Genomic DNA, 20632 nt, shown 5'->3' with positions numbered 1-20632 from the left:
TAGTATACTTCAACCCAGAAAAGTGCATCAAACTGCTAGTGGATGGCAGCCCAGTGGGACTCGGAGCAGTGCTGGCCCAGGAACAAGAAGCAGGGCAGTCTATGCATTCACCAGCAAAGTGCTTTCGCTCACCGAGGCATGATGTGCCCAAATCGAATTAGAAGCCCTGGCGATCTAGTGGGCGTGCCAGCACTTCCACCTCTACATAAGTGGCCAGCCCTTCAAGGTCGTCACCGACCATCAACCACTTGTGCCACTGTCTGGGGGTCAGCACCACACCCATCTCCCAGAATCGAATTATGGGACATCCAACTACAACAGTATCTGATGGAAGATGCCTACCGGTCCGGGCAGAAAAACCCGGACAACTTCCACTCCTGTCACCCGACACAGTCAGACACCCTAGGCGCTGTCCTAGATGCTGAGATGACAGAGGCACATATCAACAAGATCTCATCCACAGCGTGCCCTCAAGCCCTGACACTAGTAGACATCGTAAAAGCTGCGGAAACAGACTCAGTATTTTACCAAAGTTTGGGACGCTGACCAGGGAGGCACCTGGAGCGGCTTGGGAGAAAGTCAGCATAGACTTCGGCAACTTCCCCAATTGGAGGATCACACTAGAAATGATGGACATATATTCCTAATACCCCATCATTGAAGATGTCAGCTCAACAGCATTCAAGCGAGTGGCTCCTGTATTGGAGAAAGTATTTGCAATGCTTGTCTGCCCAGTCAAAATCAAGAATGATGATGGCCCACCCTTCTAAGGCAGGAAATTCTGCGACTTCTTGAAACTTCATGGAGTTCGACTTTGCCGCGTCACCCCGCAGTGGCCACAAGTCAACACGGAAATGTAAAGATTCATGGTGACACTCAATAAGGCACTGCGGATTGTGGTGGACGAGCACGCTGGCCCGAGCATCATTTGCAACTCTTCCTAAGAGATTACAGAAGCACGCCACACACCACCCAACAAGCCTTGTGGACACTGATGTTTAACGGACCACATTGGAATACGATCACGGTGTGCCGTCCCCGAATGATGATAGAGAAACACACTCCTGAAGGGACCAGCAGAATGCAGCAGCCAGACATAAAAAGAGGGCCCAGCATCGAGTCCTCCAGCCGGGGGACCAGGTGGTCAAAAAGGACGAAAGCCTTGATGGAAATTCAGGACACCATACAAGCCAAGATTGTGGACAATAATAAAGGTGGAATGAACAATGGTAACAGCCGCAAAGGGACCGGAGACCGTGGCCTGGAACATGTCCTGGTTAAAAAAAGTAGAGGTTGCTCCGCCACACGGATCTTCAGAGGATGAAAACACAGAGGAAAGGGATTAACCAAGGTGGGTGAAGACCCAACGCCCGGGGCGGAACCCACCAAAAGGCCCACAACGATGTTCGAGGATGTTCAAACTCCCAATACCTCACCCTCAACAACCCAACAAGATCCAAACAGCTGCATTCAACATCCGTGGTACCACCAGTAGCCCACCCCTCAACCAAGCCTATACCTCAAATATTCGGAATGCCACATGAATGACCACACATGAACAGTTGCAAAGGATTGAGTTAGGATTGGATGTGGAAGTTCAGCAGTCCTGTCATTTTGCCGGCAGTCACGCCAGATACTGTTACACTTCACCCTCGGTCCAGGCATGGCCTGAGTTTATAAAATGTTTGAGTGGAGACCACTCGAGTTCTTTCTACCTCCAACAGTAAACCAGTGTGTGTGTCAATCATTGGCCTAGCACAGCGGTAGGCCCTAAGCGCATGCTACACCACTCAGCTGACACCGCCAGGCACAACAGACATGACATATTTTGAGTACGACCGTCATTTAGTTATCAATCTATTAACAATCGTGCCTGACTTGGCTCGTATAAGTCAATGCGAGTTATTTATTTTTTATTTTATTTTTATTTTATTTTAATTATTTATATAGCGCAGCTGATACCTTGCAGGCTTCCTGGCGCTGGAGAATACTTTACTGAGGAAGAGACCGAAGTATGTAAAGGCGGGGAGGTCTAAGGGAAAAGCCAGGTCTTGATGCACTTCCTAAATGGAAGAAGTTGAGGGATCTGGCGTATGTCAATGGGCAGGCTGTTCCATAATTTGGCAGCTGCGACCCTAAAGGATCTGCCCCCAGTTCTGGCTTTATTGTATCTGGGCACCCTTACCAGATACGCCGAGGATGATCGCAGATCTCTGGCGGGAGTATACCACTGAAACAGGGCTTGCAAGGGCCTGGGCCCGAGTCCATGCAGAGCCCTGAATACAATGCAAAGGGACTTGAAAGCCACCCGCTGCTTTAGGGGTAGCCAGTGCAGTTCGGCCAATGCCGCTGTGGCCGAAGACCTTCTCGACCAGCCAAGAGCCAGCTTGGCCGCGGCTGATTGAATTCGCTGCAGCCGGTCCAGTAACGTGACAGGGGACTCAAGGAGCAGGGCGTTGCAGTAGTCAAGGCGACTCAGAATCGTACACCTGACTACCAACGCCCGGGCTTGTGCAGGGAGAAGTGGCATAATTTTTCGCAGGGAGCGTAGCAAAGCCGTGCAGATCCCCACTGTTTTGCCACCTGGGTTTCCATACTCAGCTTGTTATTGAGCATGACCCCCAGGTTGCGGACCGAGGAGACAGGTTTAGGTTTCTCCCTTGTCTCAGGAGGCCAGAAGTCATTCGGGAACTGGCAAGATAGAGTGGTGCCAGCACAGAACAGAACCTCTGTTTTGGAGGCGTTAAATTGAAGAGAGTTCCTATGGAGCCATCCAGCCGTTTCTCTAAGACACTCATGGAAGGAGGTCAGAGAGATGGAGTCTTCTCCTTCCCAGGAGAGAATGAGCTGGGTGTCGTCTGCGTAATTAATTGTTTTTAACCCGAATGACTTAATTAATGTGATCAGTGGTTTAAGGTACACATTAAAAAGGATGGGACTAATGGAAGATCCCTGGGGGACTCCCTGTGGCACAGGTGAGAAGGCGGATTGGAATGGAGGGAGGGAGACAGCCTGTCTCCTGTCCAGCAGGTAAGAGTGAAACCAAAGCAAAGCTGTGCCTTCCACACCAGCTTCCCTGAGTCTCAGCAGCAGCGTCCTGTGGTTGACCGTATCGAATGTGGCAGACAGGTCCAGCAGTATTAGTGCTACTGGCTGGCCCCTGTCTGCACGCATGCGAAGATCCTCCATGGCTGTTAAAACCGCAGTTTCGGTGCCGTGGGCAGGGCGAAAACCGAACTGGAGATCGTCTAGAAGGTTGTTCTGCTCAAGATGAATGGAAAGGCAGGAACTGACCCATCGTTCCACTACTTTCACAGGGAAAGGCAGTAGGGAGATGGGTCGATAGTTAGAAAGACAATCTGGGCTCAGGGAGGGTTTCTTCAAGAGCGGAGTTACAAGCGCCTGTTTCCACAGGGTTGGGACGTAGCCACATTGCAGAGACTGGTTGCATATTTGGCGCAGGATGCAAAAAAGTTCTGTTCCAGAGCTTTTCCAAATTTTGGGAGGCAGAGGGTCGAGCGGGGAACCCGAGGTGATTCCGAGCGCCAGGTTTTCAAACTCGGGTTCAGAGATCTTAGAAAATTCTCGCAGTCTAGCCGGCAAGCTGGAGGATCGAGGCGGCAAGTCATGAGGGCTAGTACTGGCTCCCTGAGTGTTGGCATCTCCCAGTAAGGGGGGGATCTTCAAGTTTTGAATAATGATATTGATTTTATTAATAAAAAAAGTTGCCAGATTATCGCAAAGGGCTTGGGTGGGAGGCTGCGTCGACGTGGCGCATTCTGGGTGAGTTAGATTTCTAAGTATCTGAAAAATACTTTTTGAACTGTTGGTGGCGTTGGTAATAGTAGAACAGTAGTAGTTAGCCTTTTCTTGGACAATGGCAGTTTTGTACGCCATAAGGTTGTCTTTCCAGAGAGTTTTGTTGGAGTCGAGATAGCCTTGCCTCCACTTTCTCTCAGATTGTCTACAGGCCAGCTTAAGGGCTCTCAATGAGTCGTTAAACCAAGGGGCGGCTGCTCTTCTCCTTGGTTTGCATTTTTTCAGAGGGACGAGACGCCCTGAAGTATTGGTGATCTTGGAGCAGAAGGACATGTAGTTGTCCTCCACCGACCGGGCGGTGGAGAAGCTATCTTCCACCTCGAATACGGGGCCGGCCAGTCTCCGTTTATCTAAGGCTTTCCAATCTCTATACAGAGGGTCAGGTGCGGCACTAAGTGACGGTTTGTTGGCTCTGCCGCTGGCTATGTGAAATTTGATAAGCGCATGGTCGGTCCAGCACATAGGCAGGATGTCGCTCAGGAGAACTAACTGGGGGGAGGAAAAAATTAAATCGAGCTGATTTCCAGCCGAGTGTGTGGGTTTACTGACCAGTTGAGAGAGTCCCATGCCTTCGCAGGAGAGTAAGAGATTGTTTAGAGCAGAGTCCAGACTGCCATTGGGCCAGAGATTAAAACCACCCAGAACAATCAACTTGTTGTGGGAAGTGGCCATATTGGTGATAGTCGTAAGGAGCGACTGCTGCTGTGTAGAATTAAAAGCTCCCGGCGTGCGGTAGCATATTACAGCCGTGAAGGTTATTCCGGAGAGACAGTTGATTGAAAGACCAAGTATTTCCGTACCAGCCAGTGGGTCCATGTCAAGTGTTTTTATGGACCAGGAGGCTCTGTAAATTATGCCAACTCCACCACCCCGACCCTTGGGTCTAGGGAGATGCAAGATTTTAAAGTCTTGTGGGCATGCCCAGTCCAGATCTATATTACAATCGGAGTGGGTCCAGGTCTCGGTCATGAACAATACGTCGAGGTGGTGATTCTCAATAAGCTGAGAGATTTCATTGGCGTGTTTAGGCAGTGACCTGACATTCAGCAGGCCGCCCATCAGTAGACCTTTACAGGCGAAGTCATGTAGGGGGAAGGCGGTGTCCATGAAGGAGAGTTGGCCTTCATGAGCAAAGTCTCTAAGGGAGAGTAGAGACTCACGTGTCAGATACGGAAGGCTGGTAGTGGGTATTTCCATGAAGTGTGTAAGTGGCAGCTGGATGTCCAGAAAACAAAAGTAAAAAGTTGCTTTTCCTGCTCTATCAATTTTTATGGGCTCTGTGACTTAACAGTTCCCAAGGTTTATCCGATTCCTAGATTTAAATGCTTGTTTAATTCACATGCCTCTTTTTCGTTATTGCCCACATTTGGGTCGTTCTTCTGCTGTTAGTCTCTTGCTTCCATGACATTTTTCATAATTATGTCATAATAGTTTGGGTAGTGGTGACTAGGCATTGATAGTGATTTTCATATTTTAAGCGTGCGTATGGTGTGGGGTAACCCGGAATCTCTCAGCTACAAAAATATGCCATCACTGTCATTGAGTGTTGTGAATATTTTCAAATCCATACTAGATATTTTAATATTTTGCGAGCTTCCTCCTCAAATTAAGATCTAATTGTACTTAGAAAGTAATCTTTACTAGATTTCCTTGTGTAAAATCAATTAACCTACTATGTTATGTTAGAAAAGTCTTGTAAAATACTGTGGGCCTCATTTATGAGTAATGACGCATCGCTGCGTGAAAGCAGCGATGCGTCACTTCTCAGTGTGCACTCCTTGCGACATTCCTGATGCGTCATATTTAATGTATGACGCATCATGTCGGAAGGAGTTACAGATACGTCAGTATTTCTGACGTATCTGTAAGCACAAAAGTGAAGCATTGCTGGAGTTTGTCACAAAGGTGACGCAACTCCAGCAATGCTTCCTTTCACATGGGGCAAGCCCCATCTGAAAGGGCCGGCGTCAGTCTTACGCCTGCTGTGACGCAGTAAAATCTCATAGATTTGATTGCGTCACTTCTACGACCCTTCCTTGCGTCAATACGCCCCCTTGCATACATTATACCTGGCGCAGGTATAATGTGGCGCAGGGGTTTACAAAGTGACGCATCTACCTAGATGCGTCACTTTGTAAATATGGCGCAACAAGGCGCATTTCTTATGCTACTGGTGCATCACAAAAAGTGACTCACCGGCGGTGTAAAAGTGAAGCATGTCCTCATAAATGAGGCCCTGTATTTCCACAGCTGAATGATCATGCTTATGGCTGTCTTATTTGCAGACTGCATGATCTATGCTTGCGCTCAGGCTATGTAATGACGTGCCTTATGATCAAGAACAAAGGCAGGTGGATAGGTGTGCCACAGCTGGAAGGATGTGCTGACACCGTCGGAACAACGTTTACAACGCAACTTTTACAACGCACTACCTTTGCAATGAAACTTTTACAACGCAACATCCATTACAACACATGCCATTACAACGCAACGCATGTCATTACAACGTAGTCATTACAACGCATACCATTACAATGCATACACATAGTACCCTTACACTATCCAACACTTACCCTACTGTTGCACCCCCTCGATTTAGAATAGTAATTTTTACCCCTACACTATCCAACACTTACCCTACCGTTGCATCCCCTGGAGTTAAAATAGTATTTTTTACCCCTACACTATCCAACACTTACCCTACTGTTGCACCCCCCTGGAGTTAGAATAGTAAATTGTACCCCTACACTATCCAATACTTACCATACATGCAATGTAATGGTGTGCATTGTAATGGTATGCGTTGTAAAGGTATGATGCGTTGTGGTGGAATGCGTTGTAAAGGTAGTGTTTTAGAGATGCGTTGTAATGGCATTCGTTGTAATTGAATGCGTTGTAATGGATGTTGCGTTGTAAAAAATGCCTTGTAAAGGTATGCGTTGCAAAAGTATGCGTTGTAATGACATACATCCCTGACACCGTGAAATGGTTGATGTTCTTGCTTTACTTAGCAGTGCTTTAAAATAGTTTAGGTTGCTTTGATACCAAAAAGGCAGGTAGATTCATTTCATTTTTATTTTTTTGAGTTCTCTCAAAAATTGCTTATGTAATGGAGGTGGCATGAAAGACGGTTAGGAAGCGGTTTAAAAACATATGTTTCCATCTATCTCCTATAGCAGTTGTAAGTTGTTATTCGAAATGTGTGCTACACTGTGCTCGACCTATGGCGATGCGGAAATCCATTTTTGCTTTCACACTTCATATCTCCTTTCTTTGGGATTTGCTAAAATGATAATAACAAATCAATCATCCTCACTTTCCGGAAAGGATTTCATGAATTTTCCTTAGCTTCCTTCATTATTACTCCCTCGAGGTCATGCTTGGTTAGGAAACTAATGCATGAACAAATATTAGAACTTACCAATTCCACATGCATTTCTCAGACAATAAGCATGTTTTAGTAACCCAGATGTGCTCTTGTACAACATACAATGTGAAAGTACGAGTGAAGGACCCGAAAGGAAGTCAGAAAGAAAACTTAGAAAAGCAACTAAGTTCCCATTTACACGGTATCCAGTAATCCCCCTTTCCACTAAAAACTAGTTTAAATGGAATACTTGACCCAGCATTTCCAGGCATATATGCAGTTGAAAATCACAGTTGGAAATGTGCTGATAAAATGAGGCAGCATTTGGGGGAAACATGTTGAAATCGGTTTCTATACCTCAGGTTTCAGCGTGTTATTCACCATTCTAGCTGTGCAAACAATGGCAGAATAATGGTGCTGTAATAGCGCCCAGTTCAGTAACGCTTTGAGCTGTGTTACTGTGCCTCATTACAGACAAAACTGTAAGAATGTTCTAAGATGGTAAATTGAGTATGTCTTCGAGCCCTCCCTCAACTACAGACACAGAACACAGCAATATCATGAGCAACAACAACCAAAGGCAGAAAAAAGGAAGAAACAGGACAATAATATCCAACAGCAAAGTAGTCTGGTAATAAACAGATAACTGAGGAAGCGAAGCTGTGGACTGCCAATCGCACATGTCCCTATCAATGGCAACGTATCAGTTTTAAAAACATGCTAAATGCCAACAAAAGCAGTATAGCAAATGAGCACAGAGGATAGTGCAGCCTTGCCTTAGGCTGTGCAATGATGGAAAGGATTGCAAATTTATGAAGTTTTCAAAAATGTTCACGTTGCCAAATCCACGTGAATAAAGATCATGATTTTTGAGACACACAGTCACATTTGTCCATGTGAAAAGCGAATAAAGTGATTATTAGACACAAGACATTCTTTTCTTCAATGCATGTATCTACCAGTGTTTGTATAGCACAATCCTAGCTAAAAAAATCCGCGTTAGCTGCACAGGGTCAAGGATACAGTCAGCAAGTGATAGGAGAGTTGTACATGTTCTCGGAGGAGTGGTAAACTGATCCTGCATCATGATGTGATGTGCCTTAAAGGGGAGCATTTTCAGCTTTTTCAGATGCTCCGTCCATCACCTCCCCCCCCCTTTTGTACCGCTTTGTTCGCCATAAGTGTGGCAGGGTATGCTCAGACGTGAGTCCCTTACTCACTTTGCCACTAGATTCAAGCAAGCCTGGCTGAAGACGGCTGTAATGCCAGAAACTGGTCCTAGGAAGCTTGTTTCCGGTCCAGGGAAGGCATGGCTTTGCAGTTCAGGCTCGACTGTTCCCATGAGGCACAGGGTCAGACTGATTTGCATATGGCATTTCTGAACTGGGGTGGCAGAGTTGGCTAAAGAACGTGATGGATTAAACCCAGATCTGTTGACTGGGTTTGAGTGTTTGATTGGTTCAGATGCTACGTCCAACACCACCCCCTTTTGTACCGCTTTGTTCGCCATAAGTTGGCAGGGTATGCTCAGACGTGAGTCCCTTGCTCACTTTGCCACTGGATTCAAGCAAGCCTGGCTGAAGACGGCTGTAATGCCAGAAACCGGTACTAGGAAGCTTGTTTCCGGTCCAGGGAAGCCATGGCTTGGCAGTTCGGGCTGGACTGTTCCCATGAGGCACAGGGTCAGACTGATTTGCATATGGCCATGTCTGAGCTGGGGTGGCAGAGTGGGCTAAAGAACGGTGAAGGATTAAACCCAGATCTGTTGACTGGGTGTGAGTGTTTGATTAGTTCAGATGCTCCGTCCATCACCACACCCTTTTTTACCACAACCCCCTTTTGTACCGCTTTCCTAAATTACAGCAGGACTGGGTCTTCAACAGCTCTGCAATATGTGAACGTGCAACATTAATTTGTGTACGGAGCTTACACTGGGAAAAGATCAGTACCTAAATAGGTAATAGGCAAAGAAAAATAGGACATGTCAAGATTAGATCACTAAGCAGAGAAACATTTGTACAGACAAAGGAAACAATAAAAACGCCAAAACGTGCAATAGTGAATCTCACAAAATCTTGCCAGTGTCACAAAAAAGCATGTGAGAAAAGCAGTGGTAACATATCAAGTAGTATTCATTTTCAGGTCAACTAATCAAATTGTTATTGACCTCCTACAAAATGCTCTCACTTGCTGGAAGCCAAGCATGTGTCCGTTTCCCTGCCCGCTGTGGAGTGAGCGGGGAAACAGACACATTGCTTTGGGATCCAAGGAGCTGTATTTTCAGTAGCTCCGTTGGTCAGAAAGCAATGCTAACCCCATCCCCTGGCCAGGCCCCAGGGCATGGGTCCCCGGGGTGATATCGGCCCAGGGAGGGGGGCTGTGTGGGCCCCCTCCTCATTTTTTCATATTTAAAAATGAAGGTCTGGACCTGGGTTACGAGGTCCACTGACTAGAATCAGCTTGGGAGAAGGGCCACGTGGCCTCCCACCCTTTAAAAAAAAAAAAAGAGGGACCCTGGGGGATGGGGTTCCTGAGGCAGAAATCGGCCTGGGAAGTGAGCCGAGTGGCTCCCTCCCTTTTTATACAAAAATTCACAATGGGGCAGGCCTTGGGGGATGGGGTCATGTGACCCAAAATGGTCCAGGGAAGGTGAGCCACGCAGCCCTTTTCCTAAAAAAGCAATATATGTTGTTTATTTTAAAGCTGGCAGCTCACCAGAGGCCCTGCTCCCTTTCTCCCCAACTCAGCAAACGCACCTTCTGCCACTCTGCTGAGTTGGGGGATGAAGTCCCTGTGGCTGCTGAGGGTCCTTAGGGGCCATCCACACAAGAGAGTGGTAGGAATGGAGAATGTGGCATAAAAATCTACTGCAAGTTGCATGTGCTCAGTTAAAAAAAACTGCCCTCACTTACAAATAGCTAACTAACACCCCTGCGCAGACCAATGCCTGGGGTGGAGCAAAGGGCAGGGGAGGACAATACAAACATAGAACTAGTAACGGGACAGGTTAGTGAGTTTTAAAAACTAGCTTGGGTGTATCTGTGGTTATGCTTTATATCTGGATTACACGGCCAGTGTTAAAAACGAATTCTATTCTGCATCTGCACCCCATTCTGGCACATCCATGAGTACAAGGGCCAGTACTCCTCATGTAGGCAGGGTCGCACCTCTTGGCATTACCAGAAGTGGTCTCCTCAAAACACAATTCCAACGTCTGGACTGCCTGCTTCATACCATTCAAGGCTGTAGGAATAATATGGTTCTCACACTTATCCTGGTAGTACATCGAAATTTCCACCTCTGGCCACTTCAGCAGCACTGCTAACCGAATTGTCTGTAAGCTGCTTAAAGGCAATATAGGACCCTCTCAGGCCAACCACCTCAGCCCATGTTATATGTAGTTGCTCCCCACCAAACTGTCCCCAATTCCAGTCAGCAGTGTTCAGTGATACACCAGTCCAGGATGACAGAGACACTAACAAGGATTTTAGTGAGGGTCACATTTTTAAACGTAAAGTCGGGCCAGCCCGTTTACGTGTAGTGCTGGCTGTCCTGGGATTTCTGGTTTGCAAAAAGCGATATTTTCATCCGTGTCCCAAATCATTGAAACGCATTGATTGGAACCTCAGTAAAGTCTATCTACACTGCCGCTAACATGTAAATTGTTTACATGTAAAACCGTGGAGTTTCATCTCAGTTTACCTCTCGGTCACCTTGTTTCCATCAATTGAACCACATCGAGGCACTTATGGGCTCCCCAGCTGGTCATTTTTTTGCTTAATAGTCAACGGATACCTACCAATTATTTTACTTTTGGTGTAATTATATGCATATATTCCGACATGATATCACAACAGGTTCCTTTTAAACATTTGAAGAAGTCATGGCTTTCCTGAGCAAGGCGTTTTTGCTGTACTGTGCATAGAGACGTAAAAGCCAACCAGAGATGGGAAATAAGAGAGTTATTGTATCCATGTCAAAATATTATCTAATGATCTTTAGAATTTATGTTAAAAAAAACAGGAACATGGTGGTAAAAAATCAGTTGCTACTGAAAATGTCATGTATACTGTCTGTATGTCTGGGTGAGATGCATGTATGAGGATGAAATGGAGTTTTTTAAAAAATAAGTATTTGCACTTGTAGATAAATTTAGGATATAACTTTAATATAAACAATAAGGTAAAACTTGGTGAATCTTATCTGGCTTCACCTGTTGCTTTCAGGTAGATATGCAAGGGAACTGGTGCCCGTCCCCTTAGTCAGCTCAGGGGCAATTAAGTTTTCTCCCTAAGATTGCCCTGTGTGAGTTTGACCCCACTTTTGATGGCTCTGTCTCTTTCAGTCTGCTCGCGAAAACTCGGTCTAGGGCATTGGTGGTGTGGTATGAAGATGCCCGGTCTGATTGTTGGAAATTGAAGCCAGGGTCCGTCAAAGATGGTGGGGTTTTGTCCATCTTATGGCCTTCTAGGCTGTCCAGAGAGCGGCCAAGTCATCCAGATCTGTGTAGTCCTTCGAGTTGCCATCCATTGGGATCCACATGGTTTATGGTTCAACGAGACCAACTTTAAAGTCCTATTTGTGTAACTGTGATTGCAATTACAGGAAAGCCTTCCGGTTGGTGAGGGTTCCCACTGAATAATCAGAAATAAGCTGTATCATATGGCTCTTCAGATCATAGAGTTTCTGCTTTCTGGCTACTGAGAATGTTTTGTTGGTTTGTTCACATCAGGGAAAGAAGGCGATGATTGGCTGGGTCTAGGAGTTAGTACCTCATACATTTCTCCTGGACCGCATACTGTATGCCCTCTGAAATTCAATTTGTGAGTGAAAGGTAATGTCAAGCAGCTGAGGAAGAAGACAACTAAGCACACCACAGACGTCATTATGTTGTTCAATTTTCTCTGGCATCTCATAAAAATGTGATTTTGTCCCAGCGGGCCCTGTCCACCAGGCCAGTCACATTCTGTTTGAAATACCATATGCCTGGACGCCTAGAGTCTGCGAAGTCCAGATTCACATCTAGCAGGGAAGTGTGCTGCTCCAGCCCCTCAACCTTGGTGTTGAAGACCTGGTTTGCACAAAGACTTGGCATCCTTGGATCCCAGCTGTAGCGGGAATTCTGTTCTCCTACAGAACTGTGCATAGGGACCTGGAACCTCGGTGAATTAATATGGTTCAAAACTCACCTCAGTACCCAAAATCCCCTTACCAAGCTTGCTACAGTGTCTCATTGGTCATAACAAACTCCCAATGCTTAGACAGACCAGAACATGAACTTAGAATACCTCAGGAATCGTGAAACACATGAACACTCTTTCGTTATATAATAATCACAAACTAGAACGTGGAGTAAAAGAAGACACGTGCATGTTTGAAATATTTATTTACTAATGCAAGGTTCTCAAATGCAGTATCTTGTATAATACTAGCAACATATTATAAGCAACAAAGTTATCAGCATAGTTATTAGTCCATAAAAGGCGAATGGAGACTGCATACTAAGATGCTGGAATGAATAGAAATTAACAACGTCTAATTCACACCCACCCTATTTAGCATAGTATTTTATATCTATGAAGGTCTCATTTGGGTTTTAGCAGGGCGGGCCCATACCTCAAAATCTCAGTGGCAGGAGGATCACATCATCTTCCACCAGCTCTCTGCATGCGAAGCATATCAAGTGTGTTTTTGTGCGTTCAGCACAACAATATAAAACTCGCCTAGAGACAGATTTTGGCAGCAGCATGTGTGTTATGTCTATAGGGGTGCGAAGATCAGACCTTACAACAACACTGGGTTAAGTTATCCGTGTAACCTTCAGCACTCACTGTGCAGACAGAGTGCAAAACAAAACTGATATCAGAGCAATAACATATTATTTTTCTAGTAAATCACAAAGCTCTTCTGCGTTGAAAGCTAAAACAACAATTATGTGTTGTGTGCAAAAGTGAAGCAAGAATGAAAACGGCGTGCAAACATTTAATAAACTCATGCTAACTTAACACAGTATGTAGAAAAGAAGTAGCTATATGACACCCCCCAATGATCAGAGCACTGTCAAAAATCATGTAAAGTCAGAACCTGGAAGGGGTTTAACCTGAAAACAGAGTTCAATAATAATGAGTTAATCTATTCTCCAAGCGTATATATGAAGGCCTATAGGGGCCAAGCGTAATTGTTCCAACCTTTGAAAATATAAGTCAATAGGTCTGGGATGTATAAAAAAAACTCACATGAAAAAAGGCACTGTCCAAAAATATAAAAATGCGCGTGCCGAAATAAGTAATAATTCCATGGCATCTCACGATAGAACTGAATATGCAAAATATGCAGCCACAGCCTCCATTATGAAATCATTGTCATCATCCGAAAACAGTTCAGCCATCCAATTAAGTAGTGGGAAGGAACATACGTGCTGCTCCGTCACTGGATCCTCTATTAACATCAAAGGACAACTCAGTGGGTTCTCAAGAAAGCTCCTTGCCAAGAACTCATGCGCTGCTGCGATTACATCCCAATGACCCATTAGTCCATGCATCGCTGCCAAGGCCATAATCCTTTCGCCAGAACAAACCAACTCGTGAGCAACTACGGGGCTCATCAGATGATTAAAGTCAACGTCAGGAGACACCGTCAAGCAGAGACACAAATCAAGGGCCCAGTGGAAATCGCAGCTCAAGCAATGAAACACAGGCTGGACACATGTGAAATAGGAAAATCGAAACGATAATCCAAACGCTGTGCTTAAAGTCGCAAGCGGTGCCATAGTAATCAAGCATCCGGTTGCGCAACAGTGACAGGAGGGTCTCTTCTGCTCCTAATGCAGGATGGGCATCCATTTGTAATAAAACAAAATATCACCAAAACGCCTGCAGCTAAAGCCAGCAAGACAGGGAAGCCTCCAAACAAACTCGAAAAAATAGAATGAAAGAAAGCAGGGATGACCCCAAATATTTTTTCAAATGAAGTCACGAGACCGCTGCTAACTAATTTAAAAAAGTGAGCAAGGCCGGAAGTGGAGGAGGCATTAAAGATTTGATGAACCAGCTCGCTGAAATGTAACGGTAAATCAGTATTTAAAAGCGCCTGCACTTCTGTGCGTGTGTTAGCTATGTGAAGGACAAATGTTTCTCGGGCCGAACTCAGGGCCACCTCTTTCTGAGACAAAAGGGCTCTTATTCTAGTCATATCATTGAACTCTGCCTTCAAGGTTGGAATGCGCGGCCAGAAGGAAACATCTGAATTCCCATGCGTAGGGGGATACATAACGTTTTTGCAGCACACAACACGTTCAGATACAGTTACCACATTAGCGATACCAACAATTAAACCACAACACTCCTCGTTATTCAACAGCAAATAACTACCATTTGTCAAAAGTGTAAACGTGGGAACAATTGCGGGAACAGGAGTCCCTTTTAATACACAGGCTAGATTAGGTCGCTCCTGGTTGCAGGAACCATGTAATTGGATGTGTCTGCATATTATTGAATGGTCAGGGGACTCAGTGCATTCCTCCCCATTAAGATAAACTTTTTTGCCGTCTTTCAGGCACCTATATGTGAAAGGAAGAGACCATGGTTCATGGAGGAAGGCACCAACTAACGTTTCATAACGTCCTATTGCAACATGTTGCATACAATTAGTGAATTTGTACAATGCGAATGGTAATGTAATTAATTCGTGGATAAGCCACGTAGCATCAGTGGCCACAGCAACAGAGAACGGTAAAGATTCCAACCTCTCAATGTGTAGCATGGAAAATGATGCATCTCGCATTGAAAGCATGCGCTGTTTGTCAGTCAAATTAAACGGGGAAAAGAGGGAGGAAACGTTCATGTAATTCCAGGGCACACGGCCAGACTTAAGAGTCTGCAGAGTCCACACAAACTGCATTACAGAACGCAATTGATTTTGGCCATGGTGCCATGGTATAAAACAGACATCTCATCATTTACAATATCAACCACTGAAGAAACAATGTTATTCAACGTGTATATGCGGGAAGAAAGCATGGTAATACTGTTATTGAGAACTGCAAGCACATTTTCTAAATTTGCTTGATCAATAGCCCTCAGGCGCTTAGCAACCTCAATTTGTGAAAGCTTCCAAATTTCATTGTAAGCAGCATAAATCCAACGTTTAGATCTACCGCTTTCCGGGCCCTTCATAAAATCATTAATATCCACCTCATCAGTTAGCTTAGATAGATGTAATTTAACAGCAGCTAATGTAGAATGTTGCAACCAATTCTGACATAATTTGCCAACTGAGTATGTTGTAACAGTGTGGTCAGGATCAAAATGTGGATCAGGCCTGACTTGTGTAAAACCTTCAGTTAAACCCATAAAGCGACGCTGGCAAGAGTCAGAGCTTCTGTGCCACAGCAGCCAACCCATTGGATCAAAACTGGACACATTAAAGGATGCATTATTTAGTAATGTTTGCAACTCTCTAATGGAAAACTTTGTGTAATTATCCCAACCAGAATATTCTTCCAAATCAGGGACAGCAGGGGTATTTAACTTTTTCGAAGTAGCCAATCCAAAGCACGTTGTCTGTGAAATAGTAGAATCCAAAAACAACATGTGATTCGGGATGAGACATGCTTTTAGAACCCCAAACCGATTTAAGGTCAATGGTTTCCTTCCATAGCTCGTAGCCTCTTACAGCCAATTTTTCTAGAAAGGACTTCGAATACAATAATTTAGTATCAGTAAGTCTAACTTTGGACATGGGTTTCTGTGTCTTCTTAAAATAAAAGGACTCAGGACTTGATTGATTGAAGTCAGTAAAGTAAGTGTACTTATTTAAAAATTTACTGGAGCTGCCTTGTAATGGTGCAGGGCAATGTTCCCACTGTGTGTAATTTACAGTACCCCTTGTGGAACTTGTCTTATGCAAAAAATGATTTCCAAAATGTTGAAAGCAAAATAAATCACCATAATTAGCAGATTCTAAATATAAATCTTCAGCATCAAAGGCAGCATAATATTTTAAATCAGAGAATAATGATTCTGAACATTCCAATCATCAGAACGTATGTTTTGTTTTACCACATCCCCCATGTTCACTCTCAGTACATTTGGGACATTAACCACTTCAGTGGGGCCATGAATTTGAAATTTAACTGCATCCCACACAATCCCATCAAGAACCGGCCAAGCTGTGATGTTAACAAAGTTCAAGTCTCTTTTTAGTCTGTGTGCAGAATGTGAAGAGGATAAGGGGGCCAAAGTTCCATTAAGATGCCGAATGCATGTTCTCTCCTCGACATAGTGTCATCCATGATACGAAAAAATAAAACACAAAACCAAATGACATAAAAAGGTATACCGAAAAAAGCATTAGCCAAATATATGTCCAAGGGGTAACCAAAAAATGTTTCTTGAATAAAGAGGCATAAATTGAACAACGTGAGGGTTTTGTCGAAGTCACTGAAGCAGAGTCAAATGAGAATCTAGAGTCTGTGGCCAAACGTGTTTGTAAGTCAGGCATCGATAAATCAGCAGGATAGGAATAATCGAGGTCATCAATGTTATTAACTGGGAAAGTGTTCAATAAAGGATTGGAAATGCCAGGCATCTCGAGCGCCACTTCTGGCTCAGCAGCTGCAGTAATGGCCAAAACAGAATTTCTCACAATTGAAGGACTGGAGACTGCCGGTGTCATGCTATGAAGAATCGGCCACCCATTGTATCTTGACATTGTCAATTGAGATAAACCTGTTTTCCTTACGACCTGGAAGTGGTGGTAAAATGACTGTTCTTGTGCCCTTCACTCCAAGAACGGGGAACGGTGCTCGATAGGAAGGACCAAATTCTTTCTTGTTATCAATCTTCTCTCGAACCAGTTCTCCAACTTTGGGTAGCCAGCCAACTACCGGGATCTGCAAAGCCTCATCCAATGTGGAGGGCAAATGTTCCTTTGCAAGACTGTCTCTGGTCTTTTGTATGTATGTATGTATTGTATGTATTTGAGCTTATATAGCGCACAGCTACCCACAAAGGGTTTCCCGGCGCTTGCTTAGGGAACCCGTCCTGGTATTCCCCTGTGAGATAACCCCGGCAGGGTATCCACAAAGTGAAAGCCAGGCATCCCGCCGCGATGGGCCGTTGTGGAGATTAAGCAAGCTATTGCCCAGAGTCGCAGAGTGTGAACCCGTGAGTTGAGAAGGCACCGGAGCGAGAATTATCGAGTCCGTGGAATTTTTTGAGCCCAAGAGCCGCCGAGGCGGGGAATTGAACCCTGGTCCAGGGCCGATCTCAGCTTCCGGGTCTGCCGCCTTTAACCCCTGAGCCACACTTCTCCACTCTGTAGATCCTGTAAAACAGTGCAATGTTCATCTACGTCAAAGGCCGTGGCTTGGGCCATGCAGTCTAGACCATCGAGGTCAGGGACATACATCTTGATACCAAAGAGCATTTCGTATGGGGTCCGCCCACCCAGAGACCTTCTAGGGAGATTATTAAGAGCACGCTGCACACCATTGAGATGGGCCAGCCAGTTTCTGCCAGTGCCTATAACTCGAGCTGTCAAAGATTGCTTTAAGTCACGGTTCATTCGTTCCACTACACTATTACCCTCAGGTCTGTATGAGACGAAAACTTGACTTGGACCCCCAACGAAACCATAGCATCCTTATACGCCTTAGAGGCAAAAGCCGGACCCTGATCCGAATGGAAGGTACCACAGGCAAAAATCCCTACAAAGACATGCAAATCTCTTATGACAGTCCGTGAATCAGCGCTGCGATGGGGCCATACCCACACAAAGCGTGTGCATGAATCAACTGTTACTAAGATATACTTATACGCAGTATCAGAAGAAAAAGGACCGCAGTGATCTAAATAAACGCATCCTAGTGGTTTATTAGAAATGTACAACTGTGTCTGTGGCGGACGCGCAGCAGTGGAAGGCTTGATCTGCTGGCAAATGTCACTTTGAAGGACATAATCACGCATCTGTTTGTACAGTCCCCGCCACCAGAACCTCTGTTGTAGCTGAGTAACAGTGGCTGAGACGCCCGCATGCGCAGACGCCACACCTTCATGAGCCGCTGTAATCAAAGTAGCTCTGCGATCCGAGTTGGGAATCAAACGTTCGCCAACATCAGGAATTTTCATGTAAGGAACCTTATCGGGACTTAAGTGGTATGTGTACTTCGAAGGGAACCCTGCAGGATATTTACCTCCCTTCTCAGTGGCAGCAACAGCCGCCAAGATGTCATCATCTATTTTACTTTTGGCCCGTGTAACTGCTGCAACTAAATATTTAGATACTGCTGTTTTCGCTGCTTCATCAGCAAGCGAATTACCAACAGCGTGGACTCCCACACGCTGATGGCCGAGAGTATGAATCACAAACACAAGTGGCAACTGCTCTTTAAGCTCAGCCACTCGGACCCAGATAATTATATGTTTTATTGTGCTACCCTTGGAATCACGAAATTCATTCTGAATCCAAAAGATTAAGTTCTCATTGTAAGACTGGACACAGTAGTAAGAATCACTTACGATAAGAGTAGTCACCCTAGGATCTGCGTACTCTAATGCAAGCATCAGAGCACGAAGCTCTGCTAATTGTGCAGTGCAGGCTCCAAGTGTCTGTGTGTGCACGACACTGGACTTGAACTCATCGTTCACCATGGCACCGACTACAATGGTGCACACGGAAACGTAGGCATGTTTAGAGCCATGCGCAACCTGAGCCGAACCATCAGTGTAAATGATGCAATGGAAATCTTCCAGGGGTAGCATTGCTAAAGGAGCTGGATGAACAAATTCATACTGTAAGTACTCCTGTGACCTTAATGTGGCATCAAAAATAAACGTGACATCTTGAGATGTCAAGGACGCAGCCCATTGAATCCACCAAGGGTGCAAAGCTTTAGATTTAGGTACACTGGCTTTTGTGACTGCCTCCAAGGCAGGACACGGGGAAACAACCAACATGCGTTTTCCCTGTGACAGGGTACGTTCCTTAAGAATAGTCATCTGCACAGCCGTTAAAACTTTCTCCACTGTGGAAAAGCGCAATTCAGCCGAAGTTTACAAGTGTGACTTATAAGCAATTGGTACTGTGTCTCCCTCATTAAAAGTCAGGTATGTGAAACCTACTGCCCCAGGGTTAATTCTTATCGCCAGGTTGGTCTGATTATCACGAGTCAGCAAGAATTTAGAAGCGAGCAGATCAGCCTGCAAAGACTACAGAATAGCCGAATGCTCAGGCAGCCAGCATGATTTGGAAAAAGATGGTTGTATCAAAGCATACAGTGGCTTGATACGCTGGGTGTATTCCGGAATGTATGTTCTCCCGAAATTTAAGAAACCCAGTAAAGATTGTAATTTTTTCAGTGTTGTAGAAGCGCGCAATTGTGCGCATTTCTCCAGGAAGTGAGGAGCCAATCCCTTTCCTTCAATGTTAAGCTCATAGCCCAGAAACAATACTGTGTACTCTGCAATGTGCGATTTCGCAAAGTTGAATTTGTAACCTAAGTTTGCAAAGGTACAAACTATCCCGTTTACACGACACAGATGCTCCCAAAGTTCGTCGTCTGTGAGATAAATGTCATTCACATACGAACAAGCATCCGGGTCGATTCTCTCCAAAAGAGAGACTATGCGGGCAGAAAAAATCCCAGGACTATTCTGATAGCCCATAGGCAAACGCCGAAAGTGTTATGTACACCGCCGCATGTAAAAGTGGTCCATTGGGAACTCATAGCATCCAATTGGTGGGCATAGAAACCATTAGAAATGTCAAGCGTGGTCTTAAACTGCTTACGCACAAGACTATTCACTAGAGCAGAGCCATGAGTATTCTGTACTGCACAGTTAGGGCAATGCGAGTTTAAATACTGGTAATCCAAAACCAAACGATACGAACCATCAGGCTTGTTTACAGTAAAAAGAGGGTTATTCATCGGTGACACACACGTTTCAATTACACCATGATATTCCAATTGTTCAAGGATTGCCGCGACGGAAGCTTTCGCTCACGTCTTATAGGATATTGAGGTTGAGGCTGCGTCTGAGACCGTAAAGGTATCTCGTGGCTCGGGGACAATTTATCCCATCCACACTGATTGCGGTACACAGCCGGCGCCAGAGCTAGAGCCCACTCTTCTGCAAAATGCAGCGCATCCTCTTTCGAGACTGTGTTCGCGAAACTGGGGAGGATTACCTCCTCCCCTCGCGGAGCTGCGAGCACAAAAGGTGGGGGCCAGTCAGCCTCCGAAAGCAAAATGTCATATGTAGACGAAAGATTTTCCCAAAATACCCCTTTTATGGTTCGTTGTATGTCACCTTCAATTAACAGGACAATTTCAAAAAGTCTATCAGGGGGAGCAACTCTGGTGTCAGCTGTTTCAATGACAACATAAGTATCAGTCGCTGTCACCTTCAGTAGTGGACGGAGCGCCTCTCTCACTATGGTAATCTC

Source organism: Lissotriton vulgaris, chromosome 2_1 (assembly GCF_964263255.1).
Source record: "Lissotriton vulgaris chromosome 2_1, aLisVul1.2, whole genome shotgun sequence".
NCBI lineage: Eukaryota > Metazoa > Chordata > Amphibia > Caudata > Salamandridae > Lissotriton > Lissotriton vulgaris.
Note: the sequence above shows the minus strand (reverse complement) of the source record.